The following is a 26,677-nucleotide window of genomic DNA, read 5'->3' as shown; positions in this document are numbered from 1 at the left end:
TGGAGCTCAAGGATTAGCATCAGTTCAAAGGCAGTGCCTAATAATCCTTGAATGGTAAGGGTGCTTTACTGTCCTTAGTGCACAGTCATAGTAGTAAGTGGCTCTAAAGTTATTAGAGTCATTCTCAGAGAAAACAGATCTCTATTTAATATGAAGTTTCTTACTTTATAAAACCAGTGAGATCTAAAACTTGGAAGTTCAATGTGATTTGCTATTGTGAATTAAATCATGTGTGTGGTTACCAGTTGCATTATTTAGAGTTCTTCTGTTACCACTCTAGTTGTGCCTTAAGTAGTTGACTCTTTAATTCTTCATTAGGGGCTTCATAACCACAGCCATTAAAATGATGCCGATGAGTCAGACAATTCTGTTATGACTTTGCCCTTGCTACCTGTTAGGTAACTTATTTAGCTTCTATCACTCTCAGATCCAATCACTGTCATTGAAATCATGGACCTTCTATCAATACCCACAGTTCCCACTTTCATCTTTAGTCTACAAAGGTCAAGCACTTTTCAAGAATGTTAATGTTTTACTCACTTAGGATTTTCATAAAAAGGAATGTCTTCTAGGTAGGTCCCATAAGGGCACATAGTTAGGGTGTTGTAAGATGAACACACATAAAAAATTTACTCAAGGTTATTCACATAATTCTGTACACAATATACCATTAAATTTTTGGCATCTCAGCTTTAATTATAGTCACCTTTAAGTATCGATTTCCACATGAGCTAGCATGCTGAATTCACAGCAGTAAACTAAGCCCAATCTGAAAGTACATTTGTCCTTTGCTGGCAATTTCTTTTACATATTCACTTGTTTTGTTCTGGTATAAATATACACAGTTTTGTAATCTTTTGATGAATAAGCCTTTTCTTATGAAGTTGGACTTAGTATTGGGCCATATGATATGCAGATAGCTGGTTGGAATTGTAGATCTATAGGTAATCGGGGTAGTATTGGTATAGCATACAAAGAATTAGTATCTTATTATAAGGTATCATTCAAGTGGAATCAGAACCAGGTATTTGTGTACAGTGGATCAGCTTCACTAGACAGAGGAGAAGGGAATAATTTTACTGACACAGAAACACCAGGCAAGAGTTAGCTTCAGCATATATTTTGTTGCAGTTCTCCCAACTGCTGTCACTCTAATTCTTGGGGTTCCTCTCTTCCAAGTACTGTCTTTACTTTTCATGCAGTGAATGAATTTGATCTACATTAATCAGTAACCTGTAGAAACAAATTTTGTGTCTGATTTTTTGCTACATTAATGCTAGGAATACAAAATAAAAGAAGTTCTTTTAGAAAAGTCTCAGAAAATCTAAGTTTTCTAACATTTTATGACACCAATAATTTAAACTTAAAGTAATGAATACAGCATTTTCGTTTTTTACTCTTGATGGTGCAGTTAGACATGGGCTACCAACCACACAGTTCTTACAGTCCTTCTCCCCATCATATTGTTTTTGCATCTGTCACTTGTTCCTCTAAAACTATAATTTTAATAGATAACTATACATGTAAATTTAACTATTGTTTGCCTCTGGGTAAAATAAACTATTAGTATCTCACCCTCTAATGCCTTCAAATCCAACCATGTCAATTAACCAGTTTGAGATTCTGATCCTTGAAAATCTTTTATCTACAACCACTTGTGTCCCAAATATTATAGAAAGCACAGATTAGTTGCAGTTTTCATATGGCCTAAATTAGCTATTTTAATCAGAATAATTTTAAGATACAGCCAGTTAGGTATTTACCAAATCATTGCAAGGGATAGAAGAGCAGGCTATAGATTAGGCCTGTAGCTATGACCCTCACAATGCCACTGCTGAACTGATTCTCAAGGAAAGCAGATCCTTTCACCACAGTGCAGAAACTGGGGAATTAAATGTTTTCAGAATTAACTCTTGGCTTTAGGAAGAACACAATACATAAGCGGTGAGCTTCAGATCATAAAGTCACTAATAACACTGTTGTTTCCAGAGTCATCATATGAGCCAAGCAAATAGATGTTATCACTTTATTCAGTTACAAAATAAAATCTCATGAGAGTGCGTTGATTGGAAGGATCTAAATTATATCAGATTGTACCGAAGAAGACATAAGATTTACCTTCCAAACATCTGTAGTAACAATGACAAACCAAAAAGAAATGAGAACAGATCTAAACTTGATCTATTGTAGCTAACATAATGAAAGAATGGTTGATCATGCATCTGGGGTTCTATCAATAAATGCACTAAAAACTTTCCCATACAATGTATTATTTATATATTTTAATATATTATATATGTTTAACACTTAATATATATTAATATATTATATATGTTACACATAACATACATATTGACATATACCTATACATAACATAAAATACATATTGATATATGCAAATATACATGTAACGCATAGCATATATAATATATTGACACATCTAACTTATGTATTAATTGTATAATAATTGTTTAAATATAACTATATATATCAATGAATATGTTAATATGTTTATATATTAATATGTATGTGTTACACCCAACATATCTATCAATATATTATTTATGTGTTATACCTAAAATATGTTATTATATGTACACTACACATTATGTTATATACATTGCATATCATATATAAGAATTTATATATGTGTGTCACACCTAACATATATAAATATATATAACACAAATATAAATGTATAGTACATATATTAACATATATGTTAAGTGTCAGACATATATTTATATATAAATATATTATATATGCTATATAATAACTTATATAATGTATATAATTTAGTAATATATTTAATATTTAAGAATATATACTTTATATTATATGTAATACATTGAATATATTGTTATATAGAACATACACAATTTAATAATATATGTTTACTATTTAATAACATATAATTTTGTTATTAAATGCATAAAATATATCTTTAATATGTAATTACATACATAATATAGTTAATAACAAATATTTAATCTGTTAATTAAATTAATAAACACATTTAATATTTGATATATTAAATATGTTATATAATACATTTAATTATTTTAATATTAAATTATTTATTTAATATTTAATGTATCAAATATATAATCATAATTAATTATTTTAATAATATGTACTTACTAAATGTATATTATTAAACATATAGATATTAATAACATATATTTACCATATAACAACATATACATTAGGTGTAACACATATAACATATTTATATATATTATATATTAGTTATATATAAATAATTATTATATATTACTATATATTAGATGTGACACATACGCAAATATATGTATATATTAATTACAAATAATTAGTATATAATTGATATATACTTAGGTGTAACATACATGTATGTATATTTATATAAATGTTATATGATTTATGTTTCTTTTCATGTAATTCTGAAAAAAGCTTAGTTACCAAGTCATATTTCAAATAGTAGATTCTCTGTTGAAATTATTTCTACAACCATCCACAGATTCAATGAATTCCTGCAAACCTTGTTCAAGGAGTGTGAAAATAATTGTTGATGTAGAAAATTTAGAAAAAATATGAGAGAATACAATATCAATATCCACAGTACACACAGATAGTGAAGTAATTAAATAGCATTGTCATGAAAAGCCAAAAGCCAAAATTTTGTTATATAGCTAGAGAAATATTATGCAAATCCTGGAAATATCTGACAGAGGCCCTGCTTGAAGGATAAGCTTATTAGAAAATAAATTACAACTCTAAAGAACAATGAATGTTTCTTGATTTTTGGATAGTAAGTATTGGTACAGAGAGGTCAATGAACTGTGTGGTGGCACAGATGGTCTAAGACCTACCCTGGCTCCTAAGCACAGGAAATCTTCTTTCAGACTCCACCTACATTGTTACTGGACTACTATGATATACATATTTTGGAGCACATATAATATTAATAATAGATTTGTGAACACTTAAATACTTGGCAATTTTCTAAAATACTTTCCAAATGAATTCCCCTAAGCCACATTTCTTTATCACCTAAATTACTATTTCATATTTTGTGTCTCATCTTCTTCCTATTTTTCACAAAATATCAAAGGTGACCTTAATTCCCCTGCTTAAAACTACTTAAGTACTTCTCCTGGGTCTCAAAATAAAATCAAATGCCTTATTTTATAAGACTCTATATCAAAAGTCATGAAACTACGGCCCTCTGAACAAATATAGCTTGCTGCTTCATTTGTAAATAAACTTTTATTGGAACAAAGATGTGGTAATTTATTTCTGTATTATCTGTTTTTGTACTACACAGGCAAAGTAGGGTAGTTGTAACAGAGACAATATGTCTCACAAAGTTTAAAATATTTACTATGTGACCCTTTAGAGAAAAAGTTTATTTGTTCTTGTTCTATGTTATCAAGCACCTGCCTATCTTTCAATTCTGTCTCTCATTCACTAAGCTCTAACCATGTTAGCATTTTTTTAACCTTTATTTTAGGTTCAGGAAAACATGTGCAGGTTTGTTATATATGTAAACTGCATGTGTCATGGGGGTTTGCTGTACAGATAATTTCATCACCCAGGTAATAAGCAGAGCACTCAATATATATTTTTTCTGATCCTCTCCCTCCTTCCACTCTTCATCCTCAAGTAGGCCCTAGTATCTATTGTTCCTGTCTTTGTGCTTATTGGTTCTCATTATTTAACTCTTTCTTACATACGAGAACATATGGCATATGGTTTTCAATTCCTGTGTTAGTGTGTTTAGGATAATGGCCTCCTGCTCTATCCATGTTGCTGTAAAGGACATGATCTTGTTCTTTTTTACAGATGCATAGTATTCCATGGTGTATATATACCACATTTTCCTTATCCAGTTTACCACAGATGGGCATTTAGATTGATTCCATGTATTCACTATATTCACTATTGTAAATAATGCTGCAATAAACATACATGTGTATGTACCTTTATGACAGAATGATTTATATGCCTTTGGGTACATACCCAATAATGGGATTACTGGGTCAAATGATAAATCTGTTTTAAGTTGTTTGAGGAATCACCACAGTGCTTTCCACAATGGCTGAACAAATTTACACTCCTATCAGCAATGTACAAGAGTTCCTTTTTCCCCACAACCTCACCAACCTCTGCTATTATTTGACTTTTTAGTAATAGCCATTCTGATTGGTGTGAGATGGTATCTCATTGTGGTTTTGCTTTGCATTTCTCTAATGATTAATGATTATATTAGTCTGCTTTTGCACTGCTATAAAGAAATACCTGAGAGATCGGGTGCAGTGGCTCACACCTATAATCTCAGCACTTTGGAAGGCTGAGGTAGGTGGATCATGAGGTCAGGAGATTGAGATTATCCTGGCTAACACGGTGAAACCCCATCTCTACTAAAAATATTTTAAAAGTTAGCCAGGCGTGATGGTGGGCGCCTGTAGTCCCAGCTCCTCAGGAGGCTGAGGAAAGAGCATGGTGTGAACCTGGGAGTCAGAGCTTGCAGTGAGCCAAGATCGTACCACTACGCTCCAGCCTGGGTGACAGAGTGAGAATCCGTTTCAAAAAAAAAAGAGAAATACATGAGATTGGGTAATTGATAAAGGAAACAGGTTTAATGACACAGTTCCACATGACTGGGGAGGCCTCAGGAAACTTACAATCATGGTGGAAGGTGAAGCAGGGACTTTCTTCACAAGGCAGCAGCAGGGACTCAGTGAGCACAGGAAGAAATTACCACTTTTAAAACCATCAGATCTCATGAGACTCATTCTCTCAAGAACAGCATGGAGGAAACTGTCCCCATGATCCAATCACCTCCCACTGGATCCCTCCCTCCACACATGGGGATTACAATTCTAGATAAGATTTGGATAGGGGCACAGAGCCAAACCGTATCATTTCACCCTTGACCCCTCCCAAATCTTATGTCCTTTTTACATTTCAAAACCAATCATGCTTTCCCAACTGTCCTGTAAAGTCTTACGTCATTCTAGCATTAAATCAAAAGTCCATGACCAATTACCTATGAGCCTGTAAAATCAAAAGCAAGTTAGTTCCTTCCAAGATACCATGGAGGTATAGGCACTGGATAAATGCTTCCATTCCAAATGGGAGAAATTGGTCCCACAGTACAAGCTGTCAGTGGATCCACTATGCTGGGAGGATGGTGGCCCTCTTCACACAGCTCCATTAGACAGTTCACCAGTGGGGATCCTGTATGAGGGCTGTGGCCCCACATTCACCTCCTCACTGCCCTAGCAGAGGTTCTCCATGAGGGCTCCACCTGTTGCGGAAGTCAGGGACCCCAAACGGAGGGACTGGCTGAAGCCATGGCAGAAGAACATAAATTGTGAATATTTCATGGACATTTATTAGTTCCCCAAATTAATACTTTTATAATTCCTTATGCCTGTCTTTACTGCAATCTCTGAACATAAATTGTGAAAATTTCCTGTACACTTATCACTTCCCCCATCAATACCCTTGTGATTTCCTATGCCTGTCTTTATTTTAATCTCTTAATCCCATCTAATCTCCTATGCCTGTCTTTAATCTCTTAATCTCTTAAACCCTATGCCTGTCTTTACTTTAATCTCTTAATAGGGTTGTTTACCATGCTGTTTGGTTAGTGTAGCCCTGTAGTATAGTTTGAAGTCAGGTAATGTGACATCTCCCGCTTTGTTACTTTTGTTTAGGATTGCCTTGGTTATTTGGGCTCTTTTGGTTCACGTGAATTTTAAAATTGTCTTTTCTAGTTCTGTGAAGAATGTCACATCATTGGTAGTGTGATAGGAATAGCATTGAATCTATAAATTCCTTTAAGTAGTACGGCCATTTTAATGATATTGATTCTTCCTCCTATCTATGAGCATGGAATGGCTTCCCATTTGTTAGTGTTATCTCTCATTTCTTTGAATAGTGTTTTGCAGTTCTCATTGTAGAGATCTTTTACCTCCCTGGTTAGCTGTATTCCTAGATATTTTACTGTTCTGGGGGCAATTGTGAATGGGATGTTGTTCTGATTTGGCTCTTGCCTTGGAAGTTGCTGGTGTATAGGAATGCTACTGATTTTTGTACATTGATTTTGTATCCTGAAACTTAGCTGAAGTTGTTTATCAGCTCAAAGAGCGTATGGGCCGAGACTATGGGGTTTTCAAAATATAGAATCATGTTTTCTGCAAACAAGGATAGTTTCACTTCCTCTATTCCTTTTGGAATGCCTTTTATTTCTTTCTCTTGCCTGATTGCTCTGGCCAGGTCTCTCAATACTACGTTGAATAAGAGTGGTGAGAGAGGGCATTCTTTTCTTAAACTGGTTTTCAAAAGGAATGTTTCCAGATTTTCCCCATTCAGGATAATGTTGGCTGTGGGTTTGTCACAGACGGCACTTACTATTTTGAAGTACATTCCTTCAAAGTCTAGTTTATTAGGGATTTTTAATATAAAGCAATGTTGGATTTTATCAAAAGCCTTTTTTGCATCTATTGAGATAATCATGTAGTTTTGTTTTTACTTTTCTTTATGTGGTGAATCCCATTTATTGATTTGTGTATTTTGAACCAACCTTGCATCCTATGGATAAAGCCTACTTGATCAGAGCAGATTAACTTTTCGTTATGCTACTGGATTCAGTTTTGTTAAGAATTTTTGAATCTATGTTCATCAAGGATATTGGCCTGAAGTTTTCTTTCTTTGTTGTGTGTCTGCAGGTTTTGGTATCAGGATGGTACTGGCCTCATCGAATGATGTCATGTCTAATTTTGTTTATTTGGATCTTCTCTCTCTTTTCCTTCATTAGTCTAGTTAGAGGTCTATCGTATTTATGTTATCAAAAAATCAACTTGTGAAATCATTGATCTTTTGCATTTTTGTGTGTGTGTCTCAGTTTCCTTTAGTTCAGCTCTAATTTTGGTTATTTCTTGTCCTCTGCTAGCTTTAGCGATGTTTAGTCTTGCTTCTCTAGTTCTTCCAGTTGTGTTGTTAGGTTGTTAATTTGATAGCTTTCTAACTTTTTGATGTGGGTATTAAATGCTATAAACTTTCCTCTTAACACTGCATTAGCTGTGTCCCAGAGATTCTGCTATGTTGTATCTTTGTTCTTATTAGTTTCAAATAATTTCTTGATTTCTGTCTTGATTCCATTATTTACCCAAAAGTCATTCAGGATTAGATTGTTTAATTTTCATGAAATAGAAATTTCCATTGTATGGTTTTGAATGATTTTATTAGCATTCATTTATATTTTTATTGTACTGTGGTCCCAGAGTGTTGTTGGCATGATTTGTTTTTTTTTTTTTAATTTGCTAATATTGCTTTGTGTCTGATTTGTGGTTGATTTTTGAATATGTGCCATATGACAATGATAAGAATGTTTATGCTGTTGTTTTGTGGTGAGTAGTTCTGTAGATGTCTATTAAGTCCATTTGATCAAGTATTGAGATCAGGTCCTGAATAGCTTTGTTAATTTTCTGCCTCATTGATCCATCTAATACTGTCAGTAGGGTGTTGAAGTCTCTCACTATTACTGTATGGGAATCTAAGTCTCTTCACAGGTGTCTAAGAACTTGCTTTATAAATCTGGGTGCTCCTGTATTGGCTGCATATATATTTAGAATAGGTAGGATTTCTTGTTGAATTGAACCCTTTACCATTATGTAATGCCCTTCTTCATCTCTTTTTATTTTTATTGGTTTAAAGTCTGTTTTATCTGAAATTAGAATTACAAATCCTGCTTTTTTCTCTTTTCTATTTTCTTGGTAGATATTTCTTTATCCCTTTATTTTGAGCCTATGTGTGTCATTGCATGTGAGATGGGTCTCTTGAAAACATCATAACATCAGATCTCACTTTTTTATTCAGCTTGCTACTATGTGCCTTTTAAGTGGGGCATTTAGCCCATTTACATTCGATACTAATGTTGATATGTGTGGATTTGATATTGTTATTGTGTCATTAGGGGGTTATTATGCAGACTTGTTTATACTGTTGGTTTATTGTGTCACTGGCCTGTGTGTTTAAGCGTGTTTTTTTGTGGCGGCTCATAATGATCTTTCCTTTCCATATTTAGCGCTCCTTTCGGGACCTCTTCTAAGGCAGGTCTATTGGTAACAAATTCCCTCAGCATTTGCTTATTTGGAAAGGCTCTTATTTCTTGCTCACTTTTGAAATTTGGCTGGATACAAGATTCTTGGGGGGACAAGTGCAGAGGCTCATGCCTGTAATCCCAGCACTTTGGGAGGCCGAGGTGGTTGGATCATGAAGTCAGGTAATCAAGACTATCCTGGCTAACATGGTGAAATCTCTTTTCTATTAAAAATACAAAAAATTAGCCAGGTGCAGTGGTGGGTGCCTGTAGTCCCAGCTACTTGGTAAGCTGAGGCAGGAGAATGGTGTGAACCCAGGAGGTGGAGTTTGCAGTGAGCCAAGATCACGCCACTGCACTCCAGCCTGGGCAACAGATCGAGACTCCATCTCAAAAAAAAAAAAAAAAAAGATTCTTGGGTGAAAAAATTTTTTGTAGTAATACTAAATATAGGTTCCCAATCTCTCTGGCTTGTAGCGTTTCTGCTGATAGATCCACTGTTAGCCTGATGGAGCTGCCTTTGTAGTTGACCTGCTGCTTCTCTCTACTGCCTTTAACATTTTTTCTTTCATTTTCACCTTACAGAATCTGATGATTATGTGACTTGGGATGGTCTTCTTGTATAATATCTCACAGGGGTTCTCTGAATTTCCTGGATTTGAATGCTGGCCTCTCCAGCAAGGTTGAGGACATTTTCATGTACTATATACTGAAAGATGTTTGCCAAATTGCTTGTTTTCTCTCCATCTCTTTCAGGGACACCAATGAGTCATAGATTTGATCTCTTTACATAATCCCACATTTTTCAGAGCTTGTCTTCATTCTGGTTTATTCTTTTTTCTTTATTTCTGTCTGACTGAGTTATTTCAGAGAGCCCATCTTCAAGTTCTGAGATTCTTTCCTCAACTTGGTGTATTCTTCAGTTAATACTTGGGATTGCATTATGCAATTCTTGAAATATGTTTTTCAGCTCTATTGATCAGTTTGATTCTTTCTTATAATGGCTATTTTGCCTATCACCTCCTGTCTTGTTATGTCATGATTCTTAGCTTCTTTGGATTGGGTTTTGATGTTTTCCTGAATCTCAAGGATCTTTATTCCTATTCATATTCTGAATTCCATTTCTGTAATTTCATCATTTCAACCCAGTCAATAACTTGCTTGGAAATTAGTAGAGTAATTTAGAGAAAAGAAGGTGCTCTGAGTTTTTGAGTTGTGAGAATTCTTGCACTGCTTCTTTCTCATTTGTGTGAGCTAATGTTTCTTCAATCTTTGAAGCTGCTGTCCTTTGGATGGATTTTTTTTTCTTTCTTTTTCTTTTTTTCCTTTTGTGTGTGTGTGTGGATGCCCTTAGGGGTTTCATTATGGTGTAAGGATAAGGTAAATTCAGTTGACTGGCTTCTATTCTCATCCACTCCTGGGTCTGGAAGGAGTCCCCACCACTTACCCTCTCCATGCCTATCTTTCTTTTGTTGGGTGTTGTGGTCCACATGGATCCCTCAGGCAGAGGCAGCAGTTGGCAGATAAGCTGTATCCTTACCCGGTCAGCCCTATTCTGCTGTTTGTGTGTTTCCTGGGGAAAACGGGGTTGCACCCCCTTGCAAAGTTCAGGCCCCTGGGTTGGAAGCTTTAGTGGGTGTGACCTGTCTGGCTAAGGGAGGCAGGGATGGAAAGACTTGCGGCCCTGCCACCTGGGTGTTTCCAAGGCAACAATAGGCTGTGCCCTCAGCAAATTCAGGCAGAAGTAGGACTACTGGGCCTGAAGCTCCAACATCTGTTGCCCACCTGGCTTTTGGTGACAGTGGTGGGTGGGCTCATGTATCCTGCTGTCCTGTTTCCTAGGAAGCTATTTCCTCCAGGTAAGTTCACACAAAAGTGGAGCCACTGGGTGGGAAGCTCTAGCAGCATTGCCTGACTGGCTACGAGTGATGGGGTGGGGAAGTGGGTGGACTGAGTTTGGGCCGAAGCAGGATTGCTGGGACGGAAGCTGGTGCCAAGCTCCATCCAGGAAGGGGGCATGGAGGAATCTTACGGCTCTCAGGCACCGCAACTGCGGCCTGTGTTGGGACTATGGTGCGAAGTACTGGAGCCCCGTACTTGTGGGTATGGAGCAACGTTAATGCTCCCAGGCACTGTAACTGCGGCCTGTGTTGGGGCTATGGCGCGAAGTACTGGAGCCCCGTACTTGTGGGTATGGAGCAACGTTAATGCTCCCAGGCACTGCAACTGCGGCCTGTGTTGGGGCTATGGCGCTAAGTCCTAGTCTGGGGTCTGGAGCCCTGTGCTTGTACTGGTCCCTTTGGACTTGAGAATTACCTCCGTAAAACATCCAGGTGGCTCTGTGCCTCAGTCTAGAAGCATGGTGGGAGAATGCGGAAGCAGGGGTTGGCAGTGGGATTCTCTCATCCGGAGTCTTGCATAGGTCCCTGTGGAGAATGTGAAAACCCCTGGGGCTTTCATTCCCTCATCTTCCCCGTTTTGGAAGGGTTCTACTGGTTCTGCACTAAGCCCAGACAGGCTGTGTCCAATTTGCCTTCTCTATACGACCTGTGTTTTCCTGCTGCCTTGATGGATCTCATTGTGGTTTCTCAAATGATTGGCCTGCAGGGTCAGTGTTCACTAGCCCTTTCCTTTCCGACCCATGAAAGCTGAAAAGATAAATTGCTTCCAGTCTGGCATCTTGGTCTCATCTTCCCATGTTAGCATTTTTACTATTGCTGGAAACCAATATTGCTTTCTTCCCTGAAGTACTTGGGACATGCTTGTCCCAGTATCTAGAATGGACTAGACTGTTGCATCACTAACTCCATCTTTACCTTGAGGTCATTTATTCAAAGAAGTTTTCATTGAATATTCTACTTTAATAGGGTTCCTCTATTATTCTCTCAGTTCTCGTTCCCTTTATAGAATTTATTATAACTTAAATGCACTTTGCATTAACATTTTGCTATATTTTGTGTAGTTCTATGCCATTTTATTACATGTAGAGATTCATGCAACCACCATTTCTATCAAGATAGAGAACTAGTCCATCACCACAAGCATCTCCTTCAGGATACCTCCCTTCCTTGCCACTTACCACACCATCCCTAACTCTTGGCAACAGCTTATCTGTTTCTCATATCTATAATTTTTAATCCACCTTATTTTTAGTTATTTAATTTTGGCATGTCTCCTCTAACATAAATTAAGCTCCACAAAGGCACAGACATGCCTGTCTGATTCACCATTTTACCCCAACTTCTGAATTTTCTAGAATCCAAATTTAGTCTATTGTAAGATTATCTGGTGGATGTCTCTAATCAAATTTCAATGCTCTGTTTAAAAGCAAGGTTAAAAAAAAAAAAAAAAAAAAACTAAAGAAGAACTCTCAATCAAGGCAGTGGCCTGCCAAAATTTTAATTACAGCTCTTTTTATTAATAAACACTCTATTATTCACTAGCAATAGGCAGCAAACTTTATGTGATAATGCCAATCGATGTACTGAAAAAAATGCATCATAAGTGAAACATAAAAGTTAAGGGGCAACTATATTAATATGCAGAGAACCATAGGGCTTTATTTAAACATCTATCATGTTACAGTGTTTTGGAAGTATTATTTGTTGTAAAACTTGCACAGTTTGGGAATAGCTATGTAAAATTAACAGCTGAATCGAGTTACGGAATCATTTACTAACCAGTTGTGTCTCATGAACAATTGCTCCAAATGTATTGACTTGATTTTAAAAGAGATGCTGACAAGTTTGTGAAGACATTAAAAAGCATTTTACTCAGAAACAACTCTCTTAAGGCTGTATATGATTTCTGTGTTTATTTTATGTGCCTTTTATTGATAGTGTATTTTTGTTTCTATTGTTAACTTCAGAAATATTTACCATTCCTTAGAAAAATGATTTGCATCACAGTAGTCTGTTTAGTTGTTAAGACTTCATCTGTCCTGCTACTTACTTGTCTCTTGACATCATCTTTTGTGTCAGAAATCAGGGCCATTTGAAATTGGAATGACTGTAACTTCATACACCGTGAATAATTGGATAAAGATGCCAATTGTGTTTTACCAACCTTCAATTCTATTCCTAGTCTATTCTGCATTTGTAAAGCACCCGTTGACTTATCCTAATGATCACTCATAAATTCAAGTTGTACAGGTATCTTTATTTTCCTCAACAATCCTTGTAAAGATGCAGAAACTGAAGTCATAATAAGCACTTGGGTTATAAGCAACTTCCATTTTTTATAGCAAAAGAGGAGAAGAAAGTACCAAAAATTATTCTCTCTCACTTAACTAGCAAGAAAGAATGCAAGATATTAAAATATTTTGGATATAAATGGAAATTTCCAAGAAAAAAATTGATAACATTTTCTTTTGTACATAGTTTCATTTACGCAATTTCAACAAATATTGACAAAGAAAAATTTTAACTTCTAATGCTATGAGAAGAACCATGATAAGAGTGTTAGCAAGTCAAACTCATTAGAACTTTATGAGAAGAACTGAAATATAAAGTAGGACTGCATGTAAGCCATACCTTTAGGAGATATAAGGCGAATTTCATTGTCACCTATTAATCATTTATAGTAAAAGCAAAAGCATCATAAATTATGTATTAAACACCATTAGGTAATATTACTATTATCATTTTGTTCAAATACATGATTAAATCTTAGGAAGATTTACAAGCCCTATTACTCTGTTTCTTTCCAATGTGTTTCTAATAAAATCTCATATTTGTTCTGATAATATATCTAGATAAGTATCTAGATGGATCTAAAGCTAAAGACAGATAAGTGAAAGAAACACTACTGAAACATGAATGCTATATTTTTAATTGTTTCAGAACTGACACATGACTCAAACAGAGAAGTCTGCTTAGGTTGTCAAAAGGTTTTCCATCATTGCTTCTGTTGTATGTAATGATATACAAATAAAAGAAGTTTTAATTTTTGTTTACTTCTCTCAATCCTTTCCTAGAATCTCCAGTTGTTTAATGTTTATACTTCACAGAATTTTGACTTAATCTTATTCTTTTGTCCATCTGTATTTTCTTTCAGGAAATCTCATTTATTTCTATAATTTCCATTATTAGTAAAGGTCAAAGTTTTGTCTCATTTCTTTCGACACTATGTCTCTTCTGACTTTGTTTCTCCTTACTTTTAGCTAATATTTCTGAATGTCAGAAGCCACCTCAAAATGATCATATTCTGACACATAATAGTGATCACATTATCACTCCCCAAACTCACTCTTCTCTCACTAGTCTATATATCTGTTGTCAGTAGCACCATTTTCTCTGTCAGCAAAACAATTCAGAAACCCTCTCTTTTTTGTGTTGCCTTCACAACATTATCAGTTTACCTCAATCCCATCTCTGGGAGATTTTTTGTTCCTGTCTCTCATCCACATCACTATTTTCAGGGCCACAGTTTAGGCCCTCCCTCATCCATTCTACAATCCCACTGAGCCATTTATTATAAAAGCCATATTTTTATTATTTTAACTATATCTCTCCATAATCTACAGAATGAAACTGAAATATAAATGACCCCAGTGTGGCTCATGCTCACTTTGAGGATGCTCTTCACGCAGATGCCATGTTTGCTCTTCTGTTTTACTAAACGAATCATTTCCTTTTCTTTGAAAGTGATAAGCCCTTTGCATCCTTCCAAGATTAGCTGAAATAAAGATGATTTTCTGTTGTGGGAGACCTTGATGGCATCTTACGCGCAAAGTTAGTTTTGTTGTCCTTTGTTCTCCAATAGTAGTTTTGAAACATTTAGATTATTGCCCTTTGCCTATTGTACATATTTATTTGTTTATGGGTTTACATAAATGATATATTCCTATATTTTCTCACGACTTGGGCAGCTCCTTAAAGATAAAGCCTTGGATTTTATTCATGTTAAGTCACCTCTGTAAACTATACTTTGGAAAAATAAGAAGCCCTCAATAAATGATGTTCATAAATGAGTTTTGTGGCATCCTCTCGGCCTGACATGCAGAGATACTAAATAAATGTTTCTTGACTTTAAATAAAATGATATAATATTAAGAAGGTTAATTTCTTCTTATGGGCTACAGAATTTTTTATGTTCCAGGTACCAATTTCCACTTATTTTTTAATACGTATTTTAAAACTAAAAATAAGTTAGCAGTTTGTATTATCAATAAATAATTTATCATCCCCAAACAGTCTGGCATATTTCTCAGAACTGCATTTTACAAAATATTTCCAAAATAACCAATATATTTTAAGCAATTTTCCTTTGAAGAAATCCCTCAAAATGTGACAGAAAAACATTTTCCTTGTGGATTTTTATATACCTTTGTTTTTCAAATCAAACACTGTATTCAAGCAAAGCCTAACTTTGGAATCTTATATTAAGTAAAACAGAAAAATCCCAAGCTGCTACAGAGCTCCAAATGCTTAATCCCCCTTTCTGCAGCCCAGCTTCTCCCCATCTGCTGGCTTTCCAAAAGGAGCCTCAAAAAGCACCACTCTCAAAACAGGATGAATAGTGTTGCAATGCTCTGTTCTAAGAGACCACTATCCGTAGCAGATGCTCAATGATTTCAGAACTAAGAAATTGGGTGAGCAAGGTAGGTAGAACTGATTTGGTCATCAGTTAAATTTGCATCTCTACTATTTTTTTATGCAAAATTTTTCTCTGTGATATTACATCTTCAAATTTGTATCCCCTCTTGTGCCAAGTGGCTGTCCAAAACCTTCAATTAGAATCTATATTAATCTAGTTTGTTTATGAGAAGATGAGTGGCCTGCCGACGCCCATAAATGCATTAGAACATGTCCTGGAAAATTTTATTATTTCAAAAATGCTAACATGGTTGTTATTTATGACCTTGATTTTATCTCAAATTTGGGCAGATGCTATGAGGACATGACAAACAGGGAGGATAATTTGTGTATTATCAAGGACAGAGGAACATTGAAAGTATTCAGAAAAAATTGGAAAATTATCTATTACAAGTTATCTGCAGCTCTGGGAGACAGAGAACATTTAAAATATTCTTTTTGGATATGAATTTTTATTTTATGGGTTAATACTGCAATATTTCATAATTTTTATATAGATTTCAGAATTTTCTTTATTCTTTTTTCAACAAATGATGTTTGCTCTGATTTAGGCACTGTTCTGATTCCTAGTGGTACAAAGTGTACAAACAAAATCTCTAGCCACACAGAGCTTGTATTTCAGCAGTAGTAACAGACAATAATTGAGATAAGTAAGTAAAATATAAAGATTTTCTTGTTAGTAATAGGTGGTACTTATAAATTGCTATCAAAATCATACTAAATTTTTTTTGTATTTCCCATCTTTAACCTAAAACATTTAATAAGCTTTCAGTGAATTTTTCTTGCTCTTTTATTTTCCAAACATTTTAGGTTTTTTCTTTATGTTCCCTACTTTTAACTCTGATTCTTCAGCCCCTGCACCCTATTCTTCCCGAACAATTTCTCTCTCTAAATGATTTGTGTTCCACTGGAAGCTCAGTGCTAAAGAAAGTGATATATCCTGATGAAGCCATTAAGCACTGTACTATGGACGTTAAGAGGATGATATAGGCGTGATTTCAATCATGCAAAAGGAAACTACCCTCGTTCTAAGAAGGAAAAGCACCAGAGAGCTTAACCCACTGTAGTTTACATTTTCATTTCATTAGATTCAAATCTGGGGATGTCAGAAGAAATTAACACTTTTCCCCCACGAGGCAATCACTGTAAGTGTCATCATCATCAGACGTGTGTTGCACACCCGCAGAGAGCAGGCTGGGACTTGGAATGCACAGCAACTGAGAAGAACCAAAGTACAAATGGAGGAGAAATGGGTTGATAAAATGGAAAATGTATGAAAAGAAAGTTGGACTCTTCACCTTGTGCTGTCAAGATTTTCTGTAAAAATCACTGTTTTACAAAAGTCATAACATTGTTTTCAAGCTCTGTTATAACCCTAAGTTATGTTTAAGTTAATCTGTTTAGTTACTCTTGCACTTAAAGTGTTACAGTACTTACTTTTCTTTGAAATATAGATGTAACCTGCTTTATGAAATAGATCCTTAAATGGCATACAGAAATTATGTATTTGGGGTAAATTAAGTTTCAAATTAAGAACAGGTTATAGAACTAAAGTAAGGTCTATGAGAAAATGTGTTTACCTAATGCAAAATTAGAGTAATTGTGCTTTAATCTGATATTATTATAGGGATGAATATGAAATAATAGAATATTGAAGCCACTTCACCTATATTGTCTATTTTTTTAAGGCTTAATTTCACGTTTATTGAAACATTTCTTGATTATATGATACATAGTATATATACCATTTTGGCATACACATTGTATCAAATTAAATTCTATAAAGTATATAGTACTTTGATTAGATTATTAACAAATCATTTCTAACAGATAAAAGATATTTGTTCTTAAGCAGGGCCAGCCCAAAGTAAAAAGAAATTAGAAATAGCTTTAATTCCTTTAGCAAATACTATTTTAACAAAGCCTGCACTGTCTTTCATAATGAAAAATTCTGGATAATGAAATGTATATAAGTATTAAAAACAAAAAATAAGCATTCAAAATTAAAATTATACTATAATATAAAACTCACTGATATTCTTACTGGCAATTTAAACTAGTTAAACACTAAGATTTTTTTCAACACAAACCTATTTTCTCTGAAAAATATTAAATATATTTCAATCTTTTTTGAAATCTAGGTTCATAATTAATAATATCAATTATTTCAGTGAGCTATATTAAAAATAAAACCTTAGGGCCTGTGGAACTATGAAGGGCCATTTACCTCTATAGAAAATAATACTGTTTAAAGCTTTAAATCATTGGCCTGCTTTTCTTACCTTATTTTTCTGCCTCTTTCTTTCTGTTATATTAAAAGATTTTAGTTTCTAATGCCATTTCTGCAGCTGATAAAAGCATTTCCTCCATTTGCGATTATCATTATAAATTAATGTGACCTTGGAAAGCAGAAATCAATCTCATTAGAATTAAGTAAAAACTAACTATATAGACCTGAGTAAGAATTCTAGGGTCTTTTCTGTAAAAAGTATAAAGATAGTGAAATTGTCTTAAGCCAATCATTTTGGGTGTGTGGGTGTGTTTTTGCATTTGTGTGATGCATTACTAATTTGTCGTATCTTGATAAAAAATAGCTTATTATTTGGAAATACATGAAATAAAACTATAATTAAAAAATCTATTTAAATTTAAAGAAGCACTCAGGTCTGCTAACTGGTTGATCTGTGCAACTTGTTCTCATAGTTACTCTTTGGAAATTATTATTATTAAATTTGAAAATATTATGTTGCTTTTTAGGTAGGTGGTATCTCATACTGGTGAAGTATTTTTATATGTGCTCAACACCAAATTAAGTTATTATTATTATTATTTTTTTTTTTTTTGGAGAAGAGGAGACAAATATAATCAATGGGCTCTTTCATAAAAGAACTTAGATGGTGCCCGAGGCCATGGGAGCCCACCCCCTGCATCGGCACGCCCTGGATGTGAGACAGGGAGTCAAAGGATATTATTTTGGAGCTTTAAGATTTAATGACTTCTCTGCCAGGTTTCAGACTTGCATGGGGCCTGTAGCTCCTTGGTTTTGGCCAATTTCTCCCTTGTGGAGTGGGAACATTTACTCAATGCTTATAGCCCCGTTGCATCCTGGAAGTAACTAGCTGGCTTTTGATATTACAGGCTCATAGGCAGAAGGGACTTGTCTTGTCTCAGATGAGACTTTGGACTTGGACTTTTGAGTTAATGCTGCAATGAGTTAAGACTTCGGAGGACTGTTGGGAAGTCATGATTGGTTTTGAAATGTTAAAAATAAATAAGATTTGGGAGGGGCCAGAGGCAGAATGATATGGTTTGACTCTGTGTCCTGAACCAAATCTCATCTTGAACTGTAATCTCCACATGTCAGAAGAGGGGCCTGGTGGGAGGTGATTGAGTCATGGGGCAGACTTCCCCCTTGCAGTTCTTGTGATGAAATTCTCACAAGATCTGGTTGTTTGATAAGTTTGTAGTTTTTTCTCCTTGGCTTTCTCCTGTCTCACCATGGTAAAGACTTGCTTGCTTCCCCTTCACCTTCCACCATGATTGCAAATTTCCTTAGGTGTCCCAGTCATGCTTCCTATTAAGCATGTAAAATTATGAACCAATTAACCCTCTTTTCTTTATAAATTTGCCCAGTTTTAGGTAGCTCTTTATAGCAGTGTAAGAACGAACTAATACAGATGCTAACTGGGGAATAGGGAACTATGTAAGTGAAAAATGGAAAAAAATATAGGATGACACTATGAAGAGTTGGTGTTTTGAACTATGTGTGGTTCCTGGCCTAGCAGCATCTACTTCACCGAGTAGCTTGTTACACAGGCAGACCTGTAGGCCCCACCCTATACCTGCTATATAAGAATCTACATTTTTATAGGCTCCCCAGGAGGCCCATTTGCACCTTAATATTTAAGAAATAGCTTCATAGTATACCACTGTAGATTTATTCTGATTATAAACATTTTTGAACTACATGGAAGATGCCACGCAATGCACAGCAGAAACACAGAAAGGAGTACACACCACAAGAGGCTCTGGATCTCAAAGTCCAAATAGTGCCAACTCTATATCCAAGAAAATACATACCTAGGGAGACTACTGGGAGAGGAAAGGCTGAGTAATCTCTCAAATTATCTCTTAGTGGTAAATTCTTGATAGTCTACTAAGTTCAAACCTTTTTCTTTGAGGACATAATCCTTTTAAAAAGAAAAATACACCCTAACTAAATTCCACTTTACCTGTCTAAATCTTACCAGCCCTAGAAACCCAAAGTGAATTCCTATCTAGAAAATTTTCTCGATGCTGATTTTCTTGATCTTAGTGCTAGGTAGGGCTATCTGCATGTGTGTGACTGCATATGCTTCTGTGTATTTAAGGTTAGAACATAAAGCAAATTATAAAATCCTTCATCAGAGCAGATACAACATATGATTCCTTGCTTTTCTATCAGCATAGAGCATAATGTGTGTCCCATAGCAACAAGAAGGAGAGAGCTGAGTGTCATAAAGGACAGCTAGAGAGACTACATGCCTGGGACTGGGAGGCTACAGAAAAGAAGATAGGATTTCATGGCTCTCTATTTTGCCCAGGTATGCTCCAGGGTACTAAAACTCTCACTCTTCATATAAATTTTTTTGGGAAACTATAAGAACGTTGTGAAGGGTTAGCACAGCTATTGATTTAGTTGGCAACTGTGGAAGCATTCAGGGTTAAGTGTAATCCTTGTATCCCTGTTAGTAACCTGCTTGTCTTCTAAACCATCTCCAAATGAATGCTTGCAACCCTGGGCATTCCCCATATGCTTTGGCATCAGTCTTTGGCATTCACTGTTGTTTCATAAAATAACATCCTTCTTGAAACCAGATTGGGAAAAAAAAATCAAGGGAAATCCTTGGCAATTTGCCTTGAATCCCAGTAGATGTTATGCTTTTCTACAGAGAGCACAGGCAGGTAGACTCGGAATGAGTCAGCCTTGCTCAAGGACCAGATACAGGTGAAGAGAGAGCAAGAGTCCCAGAACGAAGCCTGTCCTTCCTCTGAGCAAGCCCTCATTTAATTTACCTCTTCCATTTGGTGGGAGTAAAAAAATGAACAGGCTTACTAATACCATCATCCAGAAATAAAAATTTAATATGTCTAAAATTTTTGCATTGAATCATTTTATTTTCATTGTTCACATCTGGGTAGTTTAGTAAAAGCAGTACAATTTTTAACATGAATGACCATGTGATGAAAAGAGTAAGATTCTGATTTTAGAGACATTCTAGATAGAACAAATCCTCTCCTCTACTTAAGCCAACATTTAAATGTACATGGTGGCCAGGTTTGGTGGCTCACGTCTATATTCTCAACATTCTGGGGAGGCCAAGGTGGAAGGATCTCTTGATGTCAGGGGTTCAAGATCAGCCTTGTGAACATAGCAAGACCCTGTCTCTACAAAAATAAAACCATGATCACTGGATCATGGTTCCAGTGAACCATGATCACTGTACTCTACTCCAGCCAGGGTGACAGGAGACCTTGTTTCAAATAAATACATACATACATACATACATACATAATGTACCTGTAATCCCAGCACTCTGGGAGGCTGAGGCGGGTGGATCATGAGGTTAGGAGTTTGAGGCCAGCCTGGCCAAGATGGTGAGACCCTGTCTCTACTAAAAGTACAAACATTAGCCTGGCGTGGTGGCACGCACCTGTATTCCCAGCTACTCAGGAGGCTGAGGCAGGAGAATGTCATGAACCAGGGAGGCAGAGGTTGCATTGAGCTGACATCTTGCCACTGCACTCCAGCCTGGGCAACAGAGCGAGACTCCATCTCAAAAAAAAAAAAAAAAAAAAAAAAAAAAAATTGTGCATGAGAACCACTTGGGGAGTATATAAAAATGCAGAATTTTGGGCCCCAAATCTCAGTTATTCTGATATGCTAAGTCTAAAGCAAGGCATAAATATGAATTTTTAATGGGAACCCTTTGTCATTCTAATAAAGAGAAAGACTACCTGCCCCAGATCTTTGTTACAAAGATCTGTGAGTCAAAAAGCATAATTTTAGCTGCCAACCAATCGTTTAGAAATGAGCCTACTTCCTTTTTTAATGCTTTTTGTCTCTCTGAAAGTTTTTCTGTTTGTGACTTACTCCTGGAGTGAGCAGCAGAGAAGGTAAAATACGAATGTATTCACAGTCTGTTGATATGTATTCAAAAATAATCTTCTGGAGAGGGTGCCCATATGTTCTGGTTGCCCAATTTATGCCATTTGTCCCAGCAACGCATCCTATATCACTCTCAAAAGTGTTCAAGTTTGAACAATGAGTTTCATGGTCACCTTAATCCTAAATTAACAACTATAAGTGAGAAGCATGGAGAAGTGCATTCATATCAAAATAATTCTATTTTATGCTTTTCAAAGCCATTCCTTAAGTAGAGAGCATGAATGTCATTCAAAATGTGTTTTTTAAAAGGGAATAATTGTATAAATTGTAAAGGGTTTATTATGGTTTCCAAAATATATGCTTAATGACAAATTCTCTACTCTTATCCTTTTTTGGAGGGATTAGGAAAACTTTCTAATGTCAACAACTGGGATGAAAATGTAATGTCAATAAAATGTCAAAACATAAATCTAAAAATACTTTTATTTAAAACAAATGAAGCCATCATTTATATAATTCCATTAGGTTTTCTGCCAGACCCTAATTCAAAATGTGTAAATTATTAACCACATTACATTGTATTCAGTTCTTCATTTTTCACTAATAGGTGGCTGCCTAAATTTCTACAGTTGCTATAATTTTTCTTGAGAATTTATAGAATTTTAATATTAGATTACATGAAAAAATACTAGCATTTTTTTAACCTTACGTTTTTACTCACCCTTTTCAACTACTGAAACTCAATTTATTAAAAGTGTAAAAGCAGCCAGAGGAAGGAAGGAACTCTGCTGCAGCTGCTACAAACCCAAATTTCTGAAAACTGGAAATCTCTTGCAGTTCCTCTATACCCCAAAATTAATCAGAAAATAAACTTGCACTACAAATGTGTACCCTTTCTTCTTAGAAATTCGGGGAAGTGTCATTATGAGATTGCTGTGATTCTAATTTAAATTCAGAATTTCTAACAAGCTTCCTGCCAGCCTTCAGAACGTATTTGTCTGTCCATCCCTCTACCTACCTGCCTGCAAACCCGGATGTTTTGCCATCCGCCAACTCAAATTCTCTTACCAGGATCCTAAATATGTCTACCCCCTGTAAAGCAAGACCTTATGCCTCAGTTCCCCTATTTGAGCTGACTTTGCTTCTTTAAGTCTTAGCATGATGTCTCATCTTAATCAAAACCCTGCATCTGACTGTTACTCCTCCATTCTTGAGAAATAGCACCAGGTTAACTCACATGCAACTAAGCATGCTGGAAACAGTTTGCCAAGGCTGGAATACATTAATAGATATCATCATGTAGTGAAAGGCAGCACTGAAAATCAAGTTCCAAAGCTCAATGTGTAGATGTGATTTCAAGTTACTCCAACCACAGCAGCATCAACAGAATGAAGATCGAAACAAGGTGATATCTGCTAAGATAACTACTCTGGAACATAAAGTTAGCTCCGAGAATGAAAGGTGGAACTAGTTCACTCCTCTTTCTAGACTTCAGTCCCAAACATTGTCAGCATCAGGGAACCAGAGTTCATCTGCAGCCCATCTTCCATTGTCCTGCTTTCAGGTTCCTAATCCACCTGGTCTTCCTGCATACAGAGATTCTATCTTGTGGCCTACAGTAGGTCTTAAATTATACTCAACAATCTATAGGCTAATCCTTCTATTTGGAAGACTATGAATCTTACTTGACTCTAATATACCACCAGTTTCCTGGACTGGGGGCCAAACTCAGTTACATGGGAACCAATGCAGGCACCAATCTCAAGCTTGAATTTTAACTTGAGCTATTGAGCTATTGGATTCAAATGATCAATCTGCCTCCTGGAAGCTTAATTTCAATGCTGACTGCTTGAATCCTAAAGATTAGATATCTTTGTGGAAATTCCAGGTTTTGTAGACATCTCTACAATCCCATTCTGTGGGTTGTTTTAAAACATATTTTGCTGGACATTCCAGGTTTCACCAGGTGTTGATTAAGAGAATAAAATACGATGATGTTCACACTCACCAGATCAAAGCTCCAGGCAGGCAGAGAAGGAGAATGAAGGACTCTAAAAGGGCTTCGCAAGCAGCCATGAAAAATGGATAAGCAAGTCTATTTTAAATCCCTGTAATTGTTTTAGATAATCAGTGGCTGTGATTTGTAAAGAGTTTAATATAAAGATCAGTGTGCAACTAAATACCACACAAAATCAAAATTGGAAGAAAAAGGAGAAAATGCCATGACTTTTTTTTTTTTTTTTTTAGGACAGTGTCACTCTGTCACCCAGGCTGAGTGCAGTGGCGTGATCTCAGCTCACTGCAACCTCCACCTCCTGTGTTCAAGTGATTCTCCTGCCTCAGCCTCCAAGTAGCTGGGATTACAGGTGTGCCACTATGCCCAGCTAGGTCATGACATTCTTAAGCAGAAGTCTTGCAACATTTTGACTGAAACTGGTTTGAATCTTAAGAATAAACAATGTGTCAAATTTATTCATGGTTCATGACAAACCTCTAGTTAGTACTGAAAGAAAATTTCAGGACAATGTAAATTGTGCAACTAATTATCCTACATGGCCTACTTTACTTTGAAATTATGCTCATGAGGTACTCTATTTCAGAGAACATCAGTGTGTATCAGATAAAACGTAAATCTACGTTGCCATTTAATTTGTGCTAGACCTCAAAACTGTGATCTTCTATATTTTACAAAACCTTGAAATTCACCTCTGCAGGGATTCTTCTGTGATTTTAGGTTGGATATAATTATAAACAAATTTTAGAGCAACTGAGTACTTAACAAGAAAGCTAACCTTGGAGAGAAGCTGCACTAAAACTACAAAACAACTGTGAAGACAGGGAGTAACAAAAGAGAGAAACAAAGAAGAGAGACGAGAGAAACAAAAGAACTATTTTGTGGTAATTTGTTTGAATAAAACTAACAGAAAAAAATGGCATCATCAGTTGCTCTAACCCTCATGAATTTACAAACTGAGATAATTGTTTATACTTGTTAAATAGAATACATGTGTATATGTAAATCAAACTTTTCTGCCTGGATTTGGCTAATGTTAATAACTATCTATAAATGGTTCTAGCATAAAAAGAAGCTTGTAACTGGTAATTAAAATCTCAAAATTGAAGACCATAAATTAAAGACATCTTATATAAATCATAGAAATTATAGACCTCTCCAAGTTGAGGTCTATAAATTAAATCTTACATTTTTGAGTTGATTATGTTGTTGATAAGACTACATAGTATGAAATATTTTAGTAATAGTTATCTTCCCAATTGCCTTTAGATTTTAACCTAATACTAAAACATTTGGGTATTGCCGTTATAAATTATCATAAAAAAGTATTTGCTCCTAATAATGTATTTGCACGGTGCTTATTTGGTATTTAAGAAATATTTACATTAATTAATTGATCTTTATGCATCAGATATCCTTTACAGATGAGGAAACTGAGCTTTGAAAAGCCCTTGTGATTTACTCAGTCATAGACAAAGTCAGACAAAGGACTCATAACCTGGAATTATGCTTAAAATTAGATACTTTAATCAAGTATCTCATTGCATGAATTAGCATTAATGACTTCTTTATTTATTTTGGACCCTATTGATGCTTGGAAGTCTAAGAAGAGTAATACCGATAGATATATATGTACCAATACCTAAAAAAAACCACTAATAGCAATAATAATAATAATAATAATAGAGGGAGTAGAAATGTAAAACAATGAAAAAGCAAAAAATATAAATGCAGTATGTAATCAGAGTTTGTACTATCATGAACTATAAGAACAAATAAATTATATTTAATGCATTAGTTGAATTTAATGCAACAAGTAGTCATTTTCAAAATATCTATTTTAATTCAGGCAAATTTTAGTGTCCGTAGCGGCTCAAAATACTTTCAATATAAAGTTCTAGACCTCAAAACTGTGATCTCTGGTGTTGTACTCAACCGTGAATGCCACCTTTGTAGGAATTCTTCTGTGATTTTAAACAGGATATAGTTACAAGCAAAATGTAAATAATTTTTAAAAGTTTTTGTGAATGGACAAAATAATAAGATAATTCATCCAGAGCAACATTGTCCAGTAGGATGTCTGCATGGAAATATTCTACATTTGGCAACTGAGCATTTGAAATGTGCCAAATAAAACTGAGAAACTGGATTTTCACTGTTATTAATTCAAACCATTTAAGTTGAAACAGCCACATGTCGTAAGTGGTGGACAGGACAGGTCGAGAGGCTTCCCACCCAAAGTGTGATCTGGGGACCAGTGGCACCACCATCACCAAGGGTCCTGTTAGAAATGCAGAATCAGGATGCCCTGAATCAGAACACTTATTGGCCAGCTCTCCAGTTGATTTCAAATGCACGTTTAAAGTTTGAGAAGCAGTAATCTAATGGCATTGTCTATGCTGCATAGTTTCAAATTTTATGAAAAATAAAAATCATGACATTGCTTTCAAGAGTACTGTTTGTGACTATATATACCGAAAACACAGTATTTCCATGAACATTAAAAAGCCAGGGAATGAGTGGGAGATTTGCAAATATCCAGATATTTGGCATCATGCTTTCAAAGTATCCAGCTCACACATGCCCTTCATATGAAAGTTTGCCTCTGATGTCTGGCATCATGTAGGTGCCCAGCACTTACCTCAGAGCTGCATATGGCTAACTTGCTCACTGTATACTTGTAAATTCTCATGATGATCTGAAAAAAAAAAAGTAAACAATTTCCAGAATAGTGTCTGTCATTAGACAATTAAAGGAGGGTAGGTACCAAGTGTGAAGGATTGTGCTGCTCAGCATTTGCCATTTCCTACACACAGACCAGAAACTCC

This window comes from Trachypithecus francoisi, unplaced genomic scaffold, assembly GCF_009764315.1.
Source record: "Trachypithecus francoisi isolate TF-2019V2 unplaced genomic scaffold, Tfra_2.0 Lachesis_group13, whole genome shotgun sequence".
Taxonomy (NCBI): Eukaryota; Metazoa; Chordata; class Mammalia; order Primates; family Cercopithecidae; genus Trachypithecus; species Trachypithecus francoisi.
Note: the sequence above shows the minus strand (reverse complement) of the source record.